Here is a 21,337-nt window from a genome sequence, read left to right as displayed (position 1 = left end):
TCGAAGCTCGTTCCTGATAAAACAAAGCCCTTGCAATCAACTCACCGAAGTACAGCTCGTCAGGACTACCTTGAGCAGGGTACTCCGCGCCAAGAATATCTGAAAACGAGTTTCGCCCGGCGATCGGTTGCTACATAAAATAGATCGTTGGCAGAGGCAATCCTGGAAAATCCTTCCCTTGACGCGTTGAAGAGAAGGTATAACAAGTACCTCAGTTTTAGAAAATGAGGTAACTACCGGGACTAGCGGCAAATCATCATCTGTGATGGAGCTATGAAACCTGTAATAAAAAAAATTGATCAAGTGATGCATCAAACATTTGGGCTAAGAAACCGTAAGTTATGAACAAACTTTCCAAATTGTAATCAAAACTCGAAAAACCAAAATTTAGAATCCAAGTACAGAAAATTATTATACTTAATGTGAGACATTAAACAAATTACAAGACTGAGAAGTTTGCATGATTTTAGAAAGAGGGGATAAATATCTCCTAAAAGGGTTGCAGCCTTGAGAAAGTTGTACCATTATTTTCAGTAAGCTCACCAACCCACATTTCTTGAAAGACATGCAAAAGGGTTCCCACACATTTACAATAATGCGGTATCAATATAGTTACATGACAAGTTGAGATCAAGCAATAATAAGCGGGTTAATAAGTTGAGCATTAGTATATTAAGGGTTGGAAAAATAAGACCAAGCATGCCATCCTTTTCAACTAAAATGTATCTAAGAAGTTTTTAATGGAATCCTAGTCTATGGGATGTGCATTAAATATATATGTATATATAGCCTACACACACACACATATATATATATATATATATATATATATATATATATATATATATATATATATATATATATATATATATATATATATATATATATATATATATATATATATATATATATATATATATATATAGTTGCTAAAAAAAATTGGGTGGAAAAGTATATATTAACAGATTATTCAGATAGCCAAGAAGCACACTTATCTTTATAGATATAATTTCATCCTGAATCCAAATGCAATATTCATTTACATCTCAAATTCAATTATAACCTAACCTTTCTAACCTTACCCAAATATAGAGTCTGTATTATATATTTTCCATTCATTTATTGATTCTTGATGTTGTTGCTGTTGATTCAAATTATGGGTAAACCAGTTTTGACAAGATTTACACTAAGACAGGTAGGCTATATGTGCTGTATCTAAAATAAGACAAATTGTATCATCTTTGAGGGTTCGTAAAGGACTGAAAATGAATTTGCAACGGAAAAGAATGTCATATTTGGATTTAGAATGAAATTCTGATTATAGAGGTTAGTTTGTTTCTTGGTTATTTGAATACTCTGTTAATATATACCTTTACCAAAATTGAAACTTGTTGTTTTTTTCTTCTTGAGAATGATAAGTGAATGGAACTATCAGTTTTAGTTAAACAAGGTTAAATGTATATTTTCCCCATAAGCTTTAGAATGTATCAAAACTGAATGTTGAGAATGCTTGCAGAAGTATGGACATTTATGTTTATGTTGATCATTATATTGATCAAAGTAAACATAATATTTTATTCATTTTATTCGTCACCGTGGGTGACGAATAAAATTTTGGAAAAAATTAGTGAACGGAACAGACTTTATCGGTTGTACCTTGATTCTCCAAGGCAACAAAACTTTGAAGAATTTAGGAAAATTCGGAACAACGTGAATTCCCTCAGAAGGTCATCAATGAAACATTATTATTCAGAGAAGTTTCGTGATAAAAACGGTGATGTTAAGGGAACTGGGCAAGTGATAAATGAGGTACTACGTGGTAACAACACTATAGACCCAGGGCACGAACTTGTAGTTGGTGAAAAACAAGTTAAAGGTAAGAAAGGCGTATGTGATGAGTTTTGTAAATATTTTTCAAATGTGGGAATTGATGTTAAAAATGATGTTGCTGACCATGGGTATAAAAATGAGCTGTTTATTGATGACCGTGGGGAAGGTCGTTCCATGAAATTCGTAAAGTGCAATCATTCTGATCTCGAGGATGCACTGAAAACAATAAAATCGAATTCAGTAGGAATTGACGGTCTTAGCCTTAAGGCATTTAAGGCTGTCGCCGCTTACCTTTTGCCTTGTCTTCTGCACTTGGTGAACCTATCTATGGAAAAAGGTCAGTTCCCAGATACTTTAAAACAAGCAAAAATTATACCTTTACATAAAGGTCGTGACAAAAGAGAAATGTCAAACTGGAGACCTATATCGATTCTGCCACTGTTCTCAAAAATATTTGAAAAGGTTGTTCATAAGAAACTATGTTCCTACCTTAATTCTCTTGGGTTTTTATGTGACACGCAATTTGTATTCCAGGAATCTCGTTCTACTAGTCATGCAGTGCCCATCTTCTTGATTTTTTAAAAAATGTATTCGAGAGCGGCTCTATTTCTTTAACTATTTTAATTGATTTTAAGAAAGCTTTCGATACTGTTAATTTTGAGCTGTTGTTAGCTAGGATTTCACATTTAGGCATAAAATGAAATTCGATTGTTTGGTTTCGTTCGTATTTGTATGGTAGATCAATGCGTGTAGTAGTGGGGGTTTTGTCAGTTCACCTCGTCCTGTACTATGTGGAGTACCGCAAGGTTCTAGTTTAGGTCCGCTTTTATATTTAATTTATATTGACACATTACGGTTCCACATTCCTGATGCTGCCATAACATCCTTTGCAGATGACACAGCTATAACAATTGCTGGTAAGGCTTTCAGTGAGCTCGTTTCAAAAGCAAATAAAAGCGCTACTTGACCTGCATATTTTTACTAGTCTTAGTTGCTTAGCAGTGAATGTGAGTAAAACTAATTACATGATTTTTAGTCGTACTGGAGTTATTGATAATGTTTTAGGTTTGGTTAATTTTAATGGTACAGAGATTAAGCAGATATTTGATACAAGGTATCTTGGTTTTCAGATTGATTGTAATTTAAATTGGAAAAGACATAGTGAAATTGTATCGGTGAAAGTTGCGCGGGCCTTAGGGCTGATTCGTAGATTTAAACATGTTTTCCTGTTTCAGTTTTGAAAATTTTATATAATTCACTTATTCATCCTTACATTGTATACGGTTGTTCTGTGTGGGCTAGTAATTTTGTTGTAAATTTTAAACGGATACAAATTGTGCAGAATAAAGCACTGCGCCTGCTCGATGATTTTGAAAATTGTGAAAGTACAATGGATTGTTATCACCATTTTAATATTTTAAATGTTGGGCAGTTGAGGGAATATCAGACAGGTGTTTTTGTGTATCAGTTTTGAAATAAATTAGCACCTAATTATTTTTCTGATGTTTTATCATTGAATTCTGCGTACCATTCTTATGATACAAGGAATTCTGCGGACCTAGTACATGAGAGACGACACACTGCTAGGTCTAGTTTTGTATTTAGGCATGTGGATGTTTCGGTATGGAACAGTCCTCCGGAAAGCACTAGGATGGCTGAGAGTGTGTCCTCTTTTAAAAATAGGTTAAAGAATTTCTTAATGAATAGGGATGGCTGAGGGGGGGGGGCTGTATTCTGTCTTCTGTCTGGTGTAGGGATTGGTTTGCGGTTCCCATGAGGTTTATTTCTTATTTATTTATATGATTGCATTATTATTATTATTTTTTTTTCCATTATATATGTGAGTAAGGTTTTTGCAATATATATATGAGTGAGTAAAATAGTGAGTCCTGCCACAAACAAATCTGTATAGATTTTCACGTGGTAGGTCTGTTTGATTTGTTTTTTTTTGTGAATATTGATATTTAATAAAAATGAATTTTCTCTCTCATTTTTCTCTCTCATTGTAGGCTAGTTGGGATTTTTTGTACCTGCTATGGATTTCTCTGAAGATTTTCTAGTGTTAAATCTAAAATACATTAGGAACACCTGGTATCTTTTCACAATTATGTTTTCTGCTACAACATCCAGGCATTCAAAATTTGAAAAACACCTTATTGTTGATTGTTGAACCCAAACTTTAACTCTTCATGGTGAACTCAAAAATACTATGAAATTGTATCAATCACCCACAGTTTTCTTGCAATAATTTTTGTTTGTCCAAGACACTAGTAAAAAATAGTATCCACAAAGTTTGAGTGCTTGAGAAGGTGTAAAATTTTGTGATACTAAGCTTCTTCCTAAAATTCTATCTTTCTGCTTCCATGTTCTTTTTTTTAGAGGAAGACTGGAGGTTTGGCTTGGTTCAGAAGAAAAAACTGGCTTCTAGACACTCGAAAATTGGATCGTAGCTTGGTTTGCTAAAATATGAATTAAAGTTTTATTTATTAACTTCTTGAAAAACTTTCCCTTGTCTCAGTAGTGCTAATTTTCTTAAATGTTTGGAGGAGGTCAAAATTTATGCTACTTTTGAAATATCTAGGGGGGCAATTTGTTTTGTTTATTTATTTGTTTTCCTCCAATGAAATAGCAAAAAATAGTATTTCTAAATGAAAATACCCAAAAAAGGTATGTTTTGAAATCTGTAGGGGTGTCCCCCTCCAGTTGTCACCATTACCTCCTGCTTCCTGAGCAGGTTTCTCTCTTGTAATCTTAAAGATGTATAGTGCTTTGAATTTTTTGTAGGTGTTGTAATTGTGAAAATGAATGATGATTCACCGAAAAATATTGAGTCTTCTGATGATTCTAGTAGTGACAGCAGTGAAGATGAAATAGATTCAAAATCTGAAAAGCAAGTTGAAATAAGTTCACCAGAATCAGGAAATGAAAGCAAATCAGATGAACCTCCAAGCCCGGAAATTCACAAGGTAAATTAGTTGCTTTGGTGTTCACAAAGCCCATTTCTATGATATTATGTATATGGTGGGTCGAGCATGTATAGAAAAATATATTTAGAGGGAAATCTGGTCAAATTTCGAAAAACATGTAAAAAAAAAAATGCAAATTGTATTATGTAATTTTTCACTTTGACAAAGCTTGATTTTAAGGTGGTACTTGGCAATAGACATTAAAAGATATTAATTAAAATAAACTTTCTAAAAAAGAAGTTTTTCAAAGAAATGTAAAGGCCATTTTAAACTTAAAATCAACAGATACAAATACCTGTTAGAATTCAAACTCAAAACGAACAGAAATTACTATTAAAGAATAAATGAAACCCACAACGAACAGAAATTAAACAAACAATCATAGCAAAAAGACATGCAACAAATAATAATATAAATGAATAAATAAATCTTAAAGCAAGTAATGCTTAAATTGAATATGCAAATCAAGCTTAAAATGGAAAAAAAATATTTTGCTTTTGAAGTATAAATGAAACCCAAAACGAACCGAAAGTAAATAAACAAACAATTAATAGATAATAATATAAATGAATAAATAAATCTTAAAACGAGTGAAACTTACATTGAATATGTAAATCAAGCTTGAAATAAACAAAAATCACTACAAACAAGAGTTTGGGTATCGCCTCCTTCTTTCACTGTAACAGTCTTGGAAAGTATAAACAAAATCAAATTGAGTATTTGATATATAATGATATTAATTATTGAAAGATCCATCAGCTCAAGATTTTATGTCACTGTAATTTTATTTTTATTTTCGATTCTGTAAAAGCTGGGAAAGAAAGTATTTGTAATATAATTCGTTTTCAGTGAAGTGCCAATGATGCAATAAGCTTTAGCTTTTTACAGTTAAGGAAGGGGACAGTATCCAAACTCTTGTTTGTATTCAAACTATATTCGTCTTGAATACTCTTAGAAAGAACTAATAGAATAAATTGAATATTTGATACATAATGATATTAATTGCTGAAAGCTCATCAGTTCAAAATTTTACTGTAATTTTAATGTTTATTTTCAATATTAAGTACAAAAACAAATATTTTTATATAATTTGTTTTCAGTAAAGCGCCATGATGCAGTAGGTTTTAGACTTTTACAGTGAGAGAAGGAGGCGATACCCAAACTCTTGTTTGTGGTGGGTTTTGTTTGTTTCAAGCTTGATTTACATATTCACTCGTTTTAAGATTTATTTATTCATTTATATTAGTATATATCGTATAATGTTTTAGAGGTGATTACTTGGCTAAAAAAAAGAAAAAAAGGGGGGGGGGAGGAAGAGAGAAGAATAAGAAAAGAACTGTCATCCTAATCCAGCAATTGAGATAAATGAGCACTTGATCAAGGTCTTAACCTTACTTTTCTATCCAATTACCTAGGACAAAACAGTATAACCAAACCGTCAACCAAATCGAAATGTCCAAATCCATGCAAAGTCATCATTCATAAATGGAAGCCATTGTAAATTTACAAGCAAAAGCACCTTAAAACTAACGAAATATTTCCAAGTAGTTACTTTTGATTAGGGCTCATCAGAGGAAATACCACCTGCCTAAATGGGTTTTGACACTTTACTTTCCTTACCTGGCATGGTGCAGCGTCTACCATGAAGCTCTTTTATGGTATCCCTATGTTAGGTAAAACTGAAATACAAGTAAAATTGTTAAAAAAAAATACATATTCAATAAGATTAGTTCTATCCATAATGGAATTCTATAGGTCAGTGAAACTTAAAAACAAATCTGCAACAATTAAAGACTCTATGGGCCAGATGTGAGCTATAAAATATAGTGGTTTATTGGTTTCTGGAACCAATTATAGATTTAAAGTCCTTCAAGCTGGTCTGGAAACATTGTATAAATAAAAAAATATCAAAAGAAAAATGAAAGAGAAATTACATTAAAATATCCCTCAGTAGTTCTTTGTAATTTTTTTGTGTATTCACCTAAAATTTCATTATACGGAAAACTAAATTTTTTAAATTGCCAAATAGTTTCATTGGCAGAAAAATCTCTTAAGATCAAATTTTGGCTAGTTTGTTTACATTGATTGTTTATTTAATTTCTGTTTGTTTTGGGTTTCAGTTATACTTCAATAGCAAAATATTTTTTTCTGTTTTAAGCTTGATTTTCATAGTCAATTTAAGCATTACTCGCTTTAAGATCTATTTATTCATTTATATTATTACTTGTTGTATGTTATTTGCTATGATTGTTTATTTGATTTCTTTTCATTTTGTGTTTCATTTATTCTTTAATAGTAATTTCTGGTCGTTTTGGGTTTGAATTTTAACAGGTATTTGTATCTGCTGGTTTAAAGTTTAAAATGGCCTTTACTTTTCATTTAAAAACTTCTTTTTCAGAAAGTTTTTTTAATTAATTTTTGTTTGTTTTTGATTGCAAAAAGTTTCAAGTTTTAAAATTTCTTATTTTAAAATCAAACTTTTTTTTTTCGAAATCAAATGTTCATCAAAGTATCAAAACCAGTATCAAAGTAACAATGTCAAAGTAAAAATAATAATAACAAAGTAAAGAAAGCATCAAAGTAAACAAGTTATCAAAGCAGCAATAAGCAACTTGCATAACTTACAGCTCTTGAGTGTAAACCGAAGTTGCAACGTAAATAACTAAAATCAAGCATTGAGGTAAACAACGGGTCAAAGTAACAACAGGCAAGTACTATAGCTCAGAGCCATTTCCCCGGGGTTGGGGGCCGGAGGTTCAACCCTGGAAGCATAGTTATTTGGCCTTTGAACTTTTAGAACAAAATAGCAATCTAAAAATTTTGACTGGATACCCTTTGAAAAAGTGGGGCTAGTTTTTGTTGTTGGGCTAGTTTAGTTGGACTAAAGTTGGGCTAGTTTAAAATTTTGTTTGATGCATTTAGGGAAAAAAGGGCGTGGAGGGGTGGGGGATAGTTACCTTCTGATCTCTTTTGACTCTTAAAAAGAACTAGAAGTTTCAATTTCTGATCAAATGAGCCCCCTCTAAAGTTAATCTGACCACCCCTTCCACAAAAACCTTATACTCTATAAACTAATCTTTATATGTTAATGATGAGCTGCTAGTATAACTTTCAGCCTTTTCCCCCAGGGCTGGGGGAAAGATCCAAACCCGGAAACGTAGCTGTTTGATATTTGGACGATTTTGAATAAAATAGCTAACTCCTCCAATAGCCCTCCGATCACTTTTGACTCTAAAGAGTGAACTACAACTTTTAGTTTCCAATCAAATGAGCCCTCTCTGAAGTTTATACGAGCATGCTTCCATAAGAATCATATATGCCCCAGGGGCATAACTTGCAATGCCTGTCTGGGCTAGTTGCCCTTGGACCTCTTTTGACTCTTAAAATGGGAACTAGAACTTTCAATTGCCAATCACATTAGCCCTCTCTGAAGTTTAAACAAGCATCCCTTCCATAAGAACTATATATGCCCCCAGGGCATAACTTACATCATCTAGCCCCGGGCCCTGGGGGGTTGTTTTGACACCAGAGCTTTTGTTATCTAACCTTTTAACTATTTTTAACAAAATCACTATCTCAAAATTTTTATTTCATACATTTGGGGGAAAAAGAGTGTGGAGGGGGGCCTAGTTGCCCTCCAATCTCTTTTGACGTTCACTTTACAAACAAATGGACCCTCTCTGAAGTTTATATGAACATTCCTTCCATAAGAAGCATATATACTCCCAGGGCATAATTTACAACGCCTGCCCCCGGGCCCTGGGGGGTTGTATTGTCACAGGAAATTTTATTATCTGACCCTTGAACTATTTTTAACAAAATGGCTATCTCAAAATTTTTATCTGATGCATTTGGGGGAAAAAATCGGTGGGGGGAGGGAGGCTAACTGCCCTCCAATCAATTTTGACTCTTAAAAAGTGATCTACAACTGTCAATTTCCAATCAAATGAGCCCTCTCTGAAGTTTATATGAGCATCCCTTCCATATGAACCATATATGCCCCCAGGGGATAACTTACAACACCTGCCCACGGACCCTGGGGGGGGGGGCTGTGTTGACACCGGAGTCTTTATTATCTCAACTGTGAACTATTTTTAACAAAATGTCTGTCTCAAAATTTGTATCTGCATTTAGGGAAAAAAGGATGGGGGGGGGGGGGCGAGCTGCCCTCTGTTCACTTTTGATTTAGAAAAGTGAGCCAGAACTTTCAATTTCCAATCAAATGAGCCCTCTTTGAAGTTTATACGAGCATCCCTTCCATAAGAACCTTATATGCCTCCAGTGCATAACTTACAACGCCTGTCCCCAGGCCATCGGGGGGTTGTGTTGACATCAGAGTTCTGTTATCTGACTTTTGAACTATTTTTAACAGAATGGCTATCTCAAATTTTTTATTTGATGCAATTCGGGAAAAAGGGCGTGAGGGAGGGGGGCTAGTTGTCCTCCAATCTCTTTTGACTCTAAAAACGTGAACTAGAACTTTTAATTTCCAATCAAGTGAGCCCACTCTGAAGTTTTTACGAGCCTCCCTTCTATAAGAACCATATTTGCCCCCAGGGCATAACTTTCAACGCCTGCCCACGGGCCCTAGGGGCTTGTGTCTACCCCGGTGTTTTGTTATATGATCTTTGGACTATTTTTAACAAAATGGCTACCTCAAAATTTTTTATCAGAAATATTTGGGAAAAAGGGTGGGGGGGCTAGTCGCCCTCCCATCATTTTTTACTCTTAAAAAGGGAACTAGAACTGTCAATTTCCAATCAAATAAGCCCCCTTTGAAGTTTATACGACGATCCCTTCCATATGGAGTGCCTTTGGGGAAAAAATTTAATAATAAATAATAAAACAGTGGAGCCATACGGCCTTTACTATAGGCAGCGCTCTAGCATTGCCTCTGATCTTAAAAAATTGATAATTTTTATTAATGACTATAAGAGTGTCCTATAATGGGGCTACAAATGTGTCCTACAACAGGATTAGTGTTTGTATATTGCATAATTACTGATACTACTACTAACAGCTCACTGCAGCACCAAGCCACCTGAGTCCAACACAGCTATGCACAGTCTTCATCCTTCTTTACACCCTCGCAAAAATACCAGTTGATTATTCCTAGAATGTTTCCTAGCCACAGTAACCTTTCTTACATTATAGCCCTAGCAAGCGGAATAGTGCCACATTTCGTACATAGCTTACTGTTTGAAATATGTCATTCAGGTGGGTAACCAAAACAATCTGTAGACAGCTCCTGTCGAAAACATCTAGCAAATCTTCCTCCGTCTTTTGGAGTGCCTATGTTGCAGTGCCTCCGTCTTTTGGAGTGCCTATGTTGCAGAACCATACTGACCATTGTGATCACTGTAGCTTCCAATATTCTAATTTTGGTTTGCAGACTTCTAGCCGTCTGCTAATAATACTGCCTCGGCAAGTAAAGCTGTTGCCCGACGTCACCTCTTCACCTTTGCATATTCCCAGTCTTATTGACTTAGCTTTCTTAACACTAACTTCAGCCTATTCTTGCAGCCTGAACTCTCAACACCTCCAAAAAATCATTAATTTTGCTATTATTTTCATCTAGGACACTCAAATCATCCACCTATTTTAAGTCTAGGAGACTTTCTTTCCCATTTGAATCCATGCTCTCCCATAACCTTTGCATTGCTTCTTAGGACAAAGCCCATCAAAATGATCTATATAAATGGAGATAGAACGCAACCCCCTAACTTTCAATACAAAAACAACTACTAACCTTTTTTCTTACCTTAACCGCAGCAATGTTATTCTCACACACAGCACTAACAGCTTAATTTATTTATCTGGTATACCATACAAAGATAGGAACTCAACTAAAGTTCATCTGTTGGTTGAACCAAACGCATGCTCATAATCTGTAAAACTAAGAACTAAAGAAATCTGATGACTCGGGGGGTTCTCAAATATGATTTCAAGAGTGAAAATTGGTCAACTTATTGCAATAAACTTGTCGTATCTAGATTCGGACACCATTGTGTGTCTCACGTAGCTAAATATTAGATGTAAATTTTATTGATTTTGTTAGATCGTCCTCATAGTATTTGCAGTTCTTAAGATTTACCTGAGGTCTAGAACGTACGTGGGGGGGGGGCTCCGGGCCTGGCCCCCCAAAATCTCATGATTTTTTTCCCATAATATTTTGATAGTTTTCGCAGAATTGCTGCACAGACGTGCCTGTCTGAGGTAATCAGTTAAGTTGCGGATTAGACAATAATTGATACTAGTGGTGGTATTTGTCTCAGTCTAGATTATAGTTTAAATTTCGATGAATTACATTCCACTTGAATTAGTTATTTACAATTTTTCAAGGTTTTACTGAGATTGTTGTTTATCTACTCATATTAAACTGAGCTTGTATGTGCTGTTTGTTTCAGTAGTGCAAATGCTAGATTTTTTTATTTATTATTTACAGTGCTGTATACAGTTTTTTTTTGGGGGGGGGGGGTACACAAAAAATATTAAAAAACACATCAAAAATTGTTTATAAACACTGTTGTTACGTTTTTAAAAGTCGGAGAACTATTTCGGGGGGGGGGGGGTTCAAACCCCTAACCCCTCCATGGATACAATCCTTATTATTTATCACATTATCCATACTATGAGGTGACTGTTAACTGGATACTGGGTAAAGATTAATTGTAATAGATATTTCTATTTAATATTCATAATCTAAGAGATTTTTACTAAGATTACCAGTTGAACTTTATACCAATTTTGATAGAAACTTGATTTTGCAAATAGATATCTGATTATAGCCGACCCATTTAGCTTGTTGTAGAAGTTAACATAAATTCAATAATTTATTTACTTTAATTTTAAAGTATAATTTAATATTTCCTCAGATTACTGAGATTACTCATTACATATTGCACTATTTTTACATTAAACTTCAGTTGTTGTAAGAGTAGATGTAAATTTAAGGGTATCTTTGCCGTAATATTCTTCATTCTAAGTTTAATCACACTGAATTGGATATGGATTTCATGTCTGTCTTAGCGATCTAATTATTATAATACATTTTTTTAGTTTGATGGATTTTCAAACATAATATTCGCAATTTTTAAATTGAATATTAGAATGAAAATGACAATTTATGAAAGTGAATAAAGGCTTACCTCTAGTGGCTTCTATGATGACACAAGCAAAAATTTTGATGGATTTTCAACCATACTATTCGTAGTTTTGAAGATAAGATCAAAGAGTACGGGTAGCTTATAAGTGTGGAAACTGGCACTAGTGTCGACAAAAGAATCTATCAACGCCGTCTAGTGTTTGGCGATACTTGGCATTTTTTTAGTATATTAATACGAATAATTAATTTAACTAGTATTATTTATTAAAAATAAGTGTCTGATCTTAGTTCGTAAGTTTTGGTTTTAATGTTCAACTGCTAATATTAAACTTTAATAAAAAGCTTTAAGCTGTTAATGTTGTTAATATAGCTTTTAAATATGTGGCTTTTCTGCTGTATTTTTATAAGAAAAAATTATTTGTGGCTTTAATTTTAAATTTTAAGGTGTTAAAATTAAGTTATGGCTTTGTCAGCTGTATTTTTTACTTTAAGGATCAGGAACAGCTTGATTTTGAAGCAGAGGAAAAAGAGCCATCTGAGAGTGGTGAAGCCAGTGAAGGGCAGGAATCTGATAAAGAAGAAGGAGAAGAGGTGGAAAAAGAAGAATTGGAAGAAGGAGAAGTGACAGATGATGATGATTTTGGGAAAACTGCAAGAATGGAGCCACGGGCTTTGTGCAAGTTTTTTACAAAAGGACAGTGTACATGGGGCATCAACTGTAGGCTAGTACTCTGTTATTTTATGTTTTTAAACGTAGTTTTTCTCTAAAAAAAAGGCTGGTCATGTAACTTACAAAGATACATTACAAGCAGGCTCATGCACGCCTAAAGGAAATGCAAGAAATCTTGCAAGAAAAAAATACAAGAAATAATGCGCGCCTAAAGGAAATGCAAGAAATCATGCGCGCCTAAAGGAATGTAAGAAATATCTGGTATATACGCATAATATAAGAAATTATTAGAGAATTAGTATGAATCTTATGATTATTCGTATAAATCTTGGGAGGGTGGGGATGAACCAGAAGAAGTTCACTCACTCCGCTATGCGAATTGCCCTATAGTAATTTCAAGATGCCTAAGTCCTTGTTATCGTTAAATGGAAAGATGAAATTTTCTTTTGTCTGAGCGCAGTTAAAAATTGTTTGCGTTCGTATAAGATAAAGGCTAGTGGAACCAAGGTTGCCACTTGGGTATTATTCCTACCAAAATTGTATTTTTAGACGCTTCCTATTTCTAGTGTTTATCTTTTCCACTTGTTATTAAAATTATAATCAAGGCTGGATTGTAAACCCTGTATAAATTCGAGGACTGTTTGAGAGTTCTTTGTCCATGGAGCACGGGTTCGATCCCAGGTGCAGCCAGTTATTTGCTTGGGACGGGAGTCAGGGACGTGACTCTGTAAGCTCAGCCAGAGTCAACCCAGCTCTAAATGGGTACCTGGAGAAATCTGGGGAAGGTAAGCAGAAAGGGTTTGCGAAAGCACAGGATGGTTGCCCCCAACCCCCATTGCATTTCTTGGATGAAGGGCAACGAAACGAAGATCAGCACCGCCTGTTTGGACCTAGAGGGTCTAGTGCCGTCTTACTTACTTTTACTTACTTTTTACTGTTTATAAATCTGATACGCATATTATCCAAATAGGTCGTTCGTGGTGTTCTGGTCTAACCTTAGTAAGTTTTTTTTTTTTGACTTATAATAACTTGTCAAGTCAGTAATATGCAATAAGTGTTTATTGCCTACTTAAACTTCGCTAATTTTGATAATAACTGCAAAAATAATTTACAAATAACACTACTTACTTGTAAAAAAAATAATCATAGTTTGATTTTGTTTTTCTTCTGCTCACTTGTCATCTAAGAAGGTTTTTCTGACGCTATGTTTATCATAAAATACGCAATTGACAATGCTATTTGAAATGATATTACCTGACTAATATTGATCCGCACAGATGTGAGCCCAGGGGAGGGGGGTGTAAAAACAAATTTTGCTTACTGGGAGAGGGAATCCTAAGAACAAAAAAAAAAATGCATTCTTAGGTACCAGTTTTTGAAATTCTATTGGGAGGAGGTCTATGGGTAGCCTATATTCCTCTATACAGGCCTACTATCTGTCATTTATAAACCCATATGCAGAAAGGTTTAGTGATTGTCAGAGGGTGGACTTGTCAGGGTTTTTTTTTTCGGAGGGGGGGGGGGGAAAGTAAATATGTATTTTAAGCTTTTCAAGTGTTCTGGGTATTTGTTGAACCAATCTATGGTTGTGGGTATTTCTCCCGTCTTATATTAAGGCTTGTTAATATACTATAAATTGCATTGTTTGGCTACTAAAATACTTAAGTATAGATGAGTTTTAATAAAGATTGGACTAAAGAATTATATCCTAAGTTTTTCTGAAAATTGGTATATTTTAAGCGTAACCGTATTTATACATTTCTGGAAACTTAGTAATTTTTCCAGTAACCATATCAGTAAAGTCTTAAAAAGAACATGATACATAAAATATACCTAGGAAATGGAACCTAGTATGCTAGGAAATATACCTAGGGTGCTAGGAAAGAGACAACGCTTTCCCCCGAGCGAAAGGTCATTTACATATCCCTTCCACCTCTGAGTATATCTGATGAGACGGAGTTTTCTCCTGCAAAGATCTTTCATGAACTATTCACATGAAATATATAAACATGTTTTGGGGTATTTTTAGAGATTTTGTTTCTTTTGACACTGAGCTAAATAGAAATGTTTTTTCCCGATTCTTTCTATAACTTCAGATTTTTTCTACTATCTCGAAGAATCCCCCCCCCCTGAGATAAATTCTAATACTCGTAATGTGTATGACCTAGGCTTCTTCACTTACTCACATAGTAAAGCAAATGCTGGAGAGAGTGTTGGCCCTCTCTCCCTACTAAAGAAATTGTAAAGTGTTTCTCTGCTATTTTATACAAATCCTCTCTTTTTGCTGTGGTTTGTTGATGAAGTTGTTTCTTTTTACAGGTTTTTGCATCCTGGTGTTTCTGATAAAGGTAATTATAGTATGTTTTCAACAACAGTTAAACCTGTTGCTGTACCTGGATCAAAACCTTTGTCTGAAATGGCACCAGTTTGGGAGGACGCGATGCCACCCCCGCCCCCGGTACTTCCGGTTGAAGAGTCTCCATGGGAAAAGGCAATGCGGGAGGCTAAAGAAAGATTAAAAAAAGCTCATATTAGGAGAGAAACGGATGAAGAGTTTGAAGAGAAGAAATTCAATCTTGGATTGGGGGACTTGGAATTGGAAAAAGAGGCTGATTATTATGCACGAGTTCCATCACCTCCAAGAAATGATTTTGACGATCTAAGGTAAATTTAACTCTTCGTTAAGTTTTAAAATACCGTTGTCCCTTACTATACCTAACAGTATTGTGGACATAAAAAAAAAACATTTTAAATTCAATGACATCTAGGGGTTAAACATTTCAAAAAATTGGATGTTTGTATTCTATATATTTTCAGAAATTTGTTGTCTAATCGCAGTAATTGATTGAACTTGTAACCAAGTTCGTGACTACGTTGTGACTAAAGACCTTACATTACTAGGCTCTTAAAGTTGGTAAAATTACGTGTTGATGTTTCACATCAGCTCTTTTCTGCTCACAAAGAAAAGACATGGCTATTTCTTAATATATCAGTATTTGAACTTACTTGTATTTGTATTTGATTACACTCGTCTTTTTTTCCACTGAAAATCCCAATTGGGTCAGACTGATTGACAATTGGTGCCCACCCAAACAAATAAGTAAAAGAGTGCTTTCAAGCCCTTGCCCTCCCACCCCAAAATCTTGATATTCTTGTAACTTTTCTGTAATTTTCTATAGTTTCGTTGTAATTTGCTAGTTATTACTATTATTTTTTTAGGTTTCCCCCTGTTCTCCCCCTATAAAGCCCATCCCTTTAGATTCATTACACTTCATTGAGTGGTCCAAATTTTTAGCTTGTATCTTACTCGGTTCTTAAGGTATTTTTTTTTTTATTCTTTCAAAAAATAATTAATTTTGAGTTTTCTCACTCTCGCCCAAGAAGCAAAATCACCAATTATATGATTCATCCATTTCTCAGGCAAATTTTCTGTATAACCAAGCTATTATCTTATTCCAGCGATTTTTAGTCATATTATTAACCCTTACACAGCAATATGGACCACAATGAGAAATGTCATTAATAAACAACAGGAAAGGAATTAAGCCTAGAATAGATACCTGTGGAACTCCAGAAACCACTGGACTTAGTCTAGATTGTTTGGAATTTATCTGCTTAAACTGTTACCGGATGCTAAAAAAGCTCTTTATAATACCAATAGCTTTACCATGGATCCCATATATCTCAAATTTTTTCTTCTGGACAGGGAAAAACTGAATTTAATTAAATTTCTAGTTAAGGAGCTTTTTTATGACAGAAAAGAGGCAAGGGACAAAAAGACCAAGAATCCCAATATTTTTGGTTGCATACGACGCTCTAAATATATAATAATATTGATAACATAAAATTTTCCAATGATGTTTAAAGATGGTACATGGGTTCATAGAAAAAATAAAAAATAATCACACTTAAACTGGCTAAAGGATCTGATTAAATAGACAGAATGATTTATTCATTCATTTACCTTTGATTAATAAGTAGGAGCAGAAGGAGGTCGACATATGATACTAAATATGTATTAATTTTATTTAATTGAATTTGTAAACCAATGTTTCGCTTACCATTTGTGTATACCCATGGGCGTACGGTGGAGGGGGCAGCTGCCCCCCCCCCCTAGAACATCAAATTTATACTAGATATGGGTGAAAAAGCAGATGGTTGAAAAAGCAGTTGTAAAAAGGTAGATGGCTAAAAAAGCAGTTGATAGAAGGCAGATGGTTGAAAAAGCTGGAATAACAGAATAAAAGTCTAACAGGAAGCAATTATCCATAATGTCTTGGAAAGATTTATGTCTAATCCGAGAAGATTAATACTGAAGCTTGTTGATGATTTATGATTTTTGGTGATTACTTATTAATAAAGGTTTCATAGGTATGATAGAACTTTCTGGCAATGTAAGGTTTTGTGAACTGCCAATATATCTTCAACTCCCCCAGCCCTTTATCCCAAAATTGGGTGCCCCCCCCCCTAGAGAATAAGCTGCATACGCCCATGCGTATACCTACTTAGATTATCTCGAACCCTCAGATGCAGATCGTCTCACACGCAAGTTGCTAAACTCCAGGGCTGACGTAGCTTTCGATTCCTTGTTAAAGAAGTAAATTTTGGTATATCCAAAAGAGGAGAGTAATCGCCTCTAAGCCAAGTCTATTCCAAAGCACGCACCTGGCTCCTACTACGCAGGCCCATTGCCTCCATACAAAACAAATGAATATAATAAGTTGCACTAATAACTGCTGGGCTGTTGTTCCCCGCATGGGTGTGGTATTTTGAGATAAGGTTTAAATACTTTTTTTTTTTTACCCCTTTGTTGAGGAACCCTCCCTTTTTGTATTGTTTCAGATTAACAGGGCTTCTTGACTACTAAGGTCCTTGCGTCGGCTTTGAGGTGCGTTGCTACTGCCAGATTCCAACTCTGGTTCCAAGCTGAACCAGTTTCCAAGTGGTTCGAAGCTCTCGTATTACCAAGTTGAGACCAAACTCACTGCGCCACCACAGGACAAGGTACCCTCCTTGGAAGTGTCAAGGTGTTTACTATTGTTGACAGTATTGGTGTCTACAGTGCGTTGGACTCTCAGTGGTAGAAGGAGGTTCCTAATTACTCTTTACTGGAGATTTAATAAGTACGTGGTTTCGAATAGGAGGCACACTAATCACAATTAAATATATCACAGTTAAATATAAACTCCCAAAGTAGTACGTAGTGTAAAAACGCTAAAAAAAACACAACAGGAATAAAAAAAAAAAAAAAACAATAATTGTGAATTAAAGCTCACAAAAAAAATCATTGTCACTAGCTATATAACAGACAACTGAACCATAACATAAAGGTGCTTATTTTTAATATGTAGTATCAGATATCAAATATCACGAGTATAGTAAGATAATCACAACAAATATAATCTATTTTTAGTAACTTAGAGACAAAACAAAATCCTCAATTCAGTTTTCATATTAAAGGACTATTGGTAATATATAATACTAAATGATATATAATGATTACTGGAATCATTGGTTGAGAATGTTAATGATTAAACTAATGAACTTAATTATCTCCTTAACTTCATTATCTCCGGGAAGAATTTTCAAGACCTTAACATTTGTTGTCAAGTTTATTGTGTTGTATTTATCTCTCTTTTATTTAGGTATCGTATTTTGTTTTGTATGTATTTCGTTGCAAAACATTATGTGTTTTCACTTGTCGAACTAGGTTTTTTCTTGTTATAAAGAAAAAAGACAGAATAAAGAAATAAAGAATACAGAAAAAAGATAATCGAAAAAAAGGTTTAGTGTTTTATTTTGACATTAAACAAAGAAAAGCAAAACTGGATCTTTTGCCCCCCCCCCCCCTCTTCTGGAGTGCCAACAGCTACCGGGAAACAAAATACATGATGCTCGCATAAAAATAAAAATGACATCAGGGAACTTAAAAAAAAACACATAGAAAACAATAAACCTTTTCACTTTTAAAGTAGTCTTTTGAAATCATCGAAATATCGCAAGGAAGAAAAAGCAACGTCACAAAATTAAAAGTCGAATTTTAAATCGAGAATAATATACTGAAATCATGGTAAATGAATTGAAAGTTGAAATTTCAGTTCGGAAGACTTTACTACAATCATGGATACTCATCTTAATTCATTCCCGATGATAATTTCAATTTTTGTGAAAATTTGATTAAATTTTAACTTAAGAAGCAAATTAAATTTTTAGTGAAAAGACCTCTATAGGAATTTGCGGTTTTTGGTAGTAGCGGCATCTTATAAAAAAAGTGGATTAAAATGAGCAAAATACATATCACCCAACAGCTTAAGAAGGCGTAGCTTTTTTTGAAGGCGTAATTTTCTTTGGGATTTAACTAAATGTTAGTGTTTAAAATTTCACGGATGAAAACCTTAGTCAAATTTATTTAATTAGTTTTGCTCATACACAGGGTTCAGACTCGCCTATAAATTCCAATAAATTCCTATATTTTAATGCACTCCTATAAAATCCCTATATTTTGGCTAAAATCCTATTATTCCTATATTTTCGGCTGAAGAGCACCAAGGACTCCATTGCTCATGATTTTGCATTGCTCATGATTTGCATTGCTCATGATTGCAAATTCCATTGCTCATGGTTAGCAATTTTGACTGCTCGTTAAGTAAGACAAGTTGTGCTTTTCTTTGCTTTTGACTCTGCTTGTAGACTGTGCTGTCTTTCGGTGTAGATCGATAAGTAATAACAATTGTTGAGCTGTTTGAACTTAACTAATGCTTTGTGTTGGGATTAGTAAGTTGCTTCTGCCTGGGCTATGCCGTTGTGCTGACTTAGTAGCCTATGTTTTGTTTTTTGTCATGTTGGGCCTGTCCAAAATGAGCAAAGATCAGTATATAGGCTCTACTTAATGAGACTGTGAGTTCTTGCGACTTGTGTATTTTCTGGCTGAATTCTACTAGAGACTAATACAAATGCGGCCCAGTTTTAGACATACCCACATTTTTTCTTTTTGTGGACTTTTAATTGTGGGATGCTATTTTGCAGACGATGCTTGGTAATTAAGTAAAGGGCCTACCAAGTTCAATAGTTCATGGCTTGCTAAGATGATTTGCAACGGTAGAAAGATTGGCGAATGGTGTAAGACTGGGAATGACCAGCACTCGTTCTTTTGCAAACTCTACTTGAAAAATCTTGGTTGCACAGCTGGGGCTGCTCAGCTAAACCAACATTTGCAATCTGCAGAACACAAAGCCGCAGTTACTGCTCAACTACATCCACTACAGCTTCACCTGACCAGACAATCTTGAGTTGATGAAACAACCAAGGATAAACAATTAGTTTGTACAAACATGTTTTGTGAGTGTGATGCCGCTTATAGAGCTGAGTTAAAATGGGCACTTCAGATGGTACAGAGTTCCATGTCTGCTAACTCTTCAGATCATATTGTCGCAACTTTCCATGCGATGTTCCCCGGTAAGATATGTCCCTATGTGCAAAGAAACTCATGTATCTGATCACCGATGCACTGCATCCTTACTGTAAGCAAATGCTTGTGAAGGACATTCAGTCATATTTTGTAATAGAATATGACAAGATAAACAACAACTCTGGTATGAAAGATTTACAGATACCTGTTTGATATTGGTCCTCATACGGAAACGAAACCCAGAGCAGATATTTATGTAGAAGTTTTATGGGTCACACGACAAGTGATGACCTGTATAGGAAGATTATGTCAGCCATTGAGGAGAATCAGCTGCCGCTTGAAAAACTGATCACGCTTGGAAGAGACAGACCAAACGTCAACAAAAGCATTTGGAACAAGTTCAATGCCAAAAAAAAGAAAGTGACAGGAAAGGGAATGTTGAACATTGGTACTTGCAACATCCATATAATTCATAATGCTTTCTTGAAAGGTCTTCTGGTGTTTGGAGAAGAAAGTTCCGGCTTCGTTATTCTTGTGCATCCGTTTTTTGACGGCTGGCCTGCACGTTGTGAAGAATATTGAAAGTGCCAAAAGAAAGTGGGAGTGCCAGAAAATGTTTTCATGAAGCATGTCCCAAGCCACTGGCTGACGATCGGGCGTGCCCTCGCTAGAATCATGCAGCAGTGGCCGGCAATTTTAGAGTACTTCCTGAACTTCGTACCGAGAGAGAAAAAACTAAAGAATCTTTTGTCCACTCCCAAATTTCTGAAAATTTTGGCTTATATCAAAAGTGCGACGATGAAAGCCCAACTCGAGATTGTTCTAGCCTCAGCAGAACTGTTCATGAGTTTCACCCAACTGTTCCAGAAAGAAGAGCCTCTCATTCATGTTCTGCACTCAGAGATCAAAAGACTAGTTGTGACGCTTTGCAGATGGGTCTTACTCCAGATTTCGTGACTGAGACTGAAAATTTCTCACCAGAAATATTGAACCTTGCTGAAAAATTTGCAGAAAAGCCCATAGTTTCCGAAAATGTGGAATGAGCTTTTGGTGAGAAAGCAACACTGAAAGACAAGGCCATTTTCTATGTCAATGTGCGAAAATATTTTATTGCGGGTATTCCCCATATTTTGAACAAATGTCCTCTGGAAAAGAATGATTTTCTAGAGGCTTTACGCTGTTTGAGTCCCATCAACATGAAGGATTCGAGAAGCATTGCAGACATAGCGGTTGTGGCACGTGAGATTGCGATTGGAATAAGCTGAGACGTCGCCCAGGCTGAGTGGCTGCTTTTGTGAATGGAAACTGGACCCCGTGAGGACATTACTCGGATCGATCATTTTTGAAGCCTTTATTTT

This window comes from Artemia sp. Qi Xiang Cuo, chromosome 12, assembly GCF_049724085.1.
Source record: "Artemia sp. Qi Xiang Cuo chromosome 12, ASM4972408v1, whole genome shotgun sequence".
Taxonomy (NCBI): Eukaryota; Metazoa; Arthropoda; class Branchiopoda; order Anostraca; family Artemiidae; genus Artemia; species Artemia sp. Qi Xiang Cuo.
The sequence above is the reverse complement of the archived record's forward strand: the minus strand, read 5'-3'. Positions refer to the sequence as shown.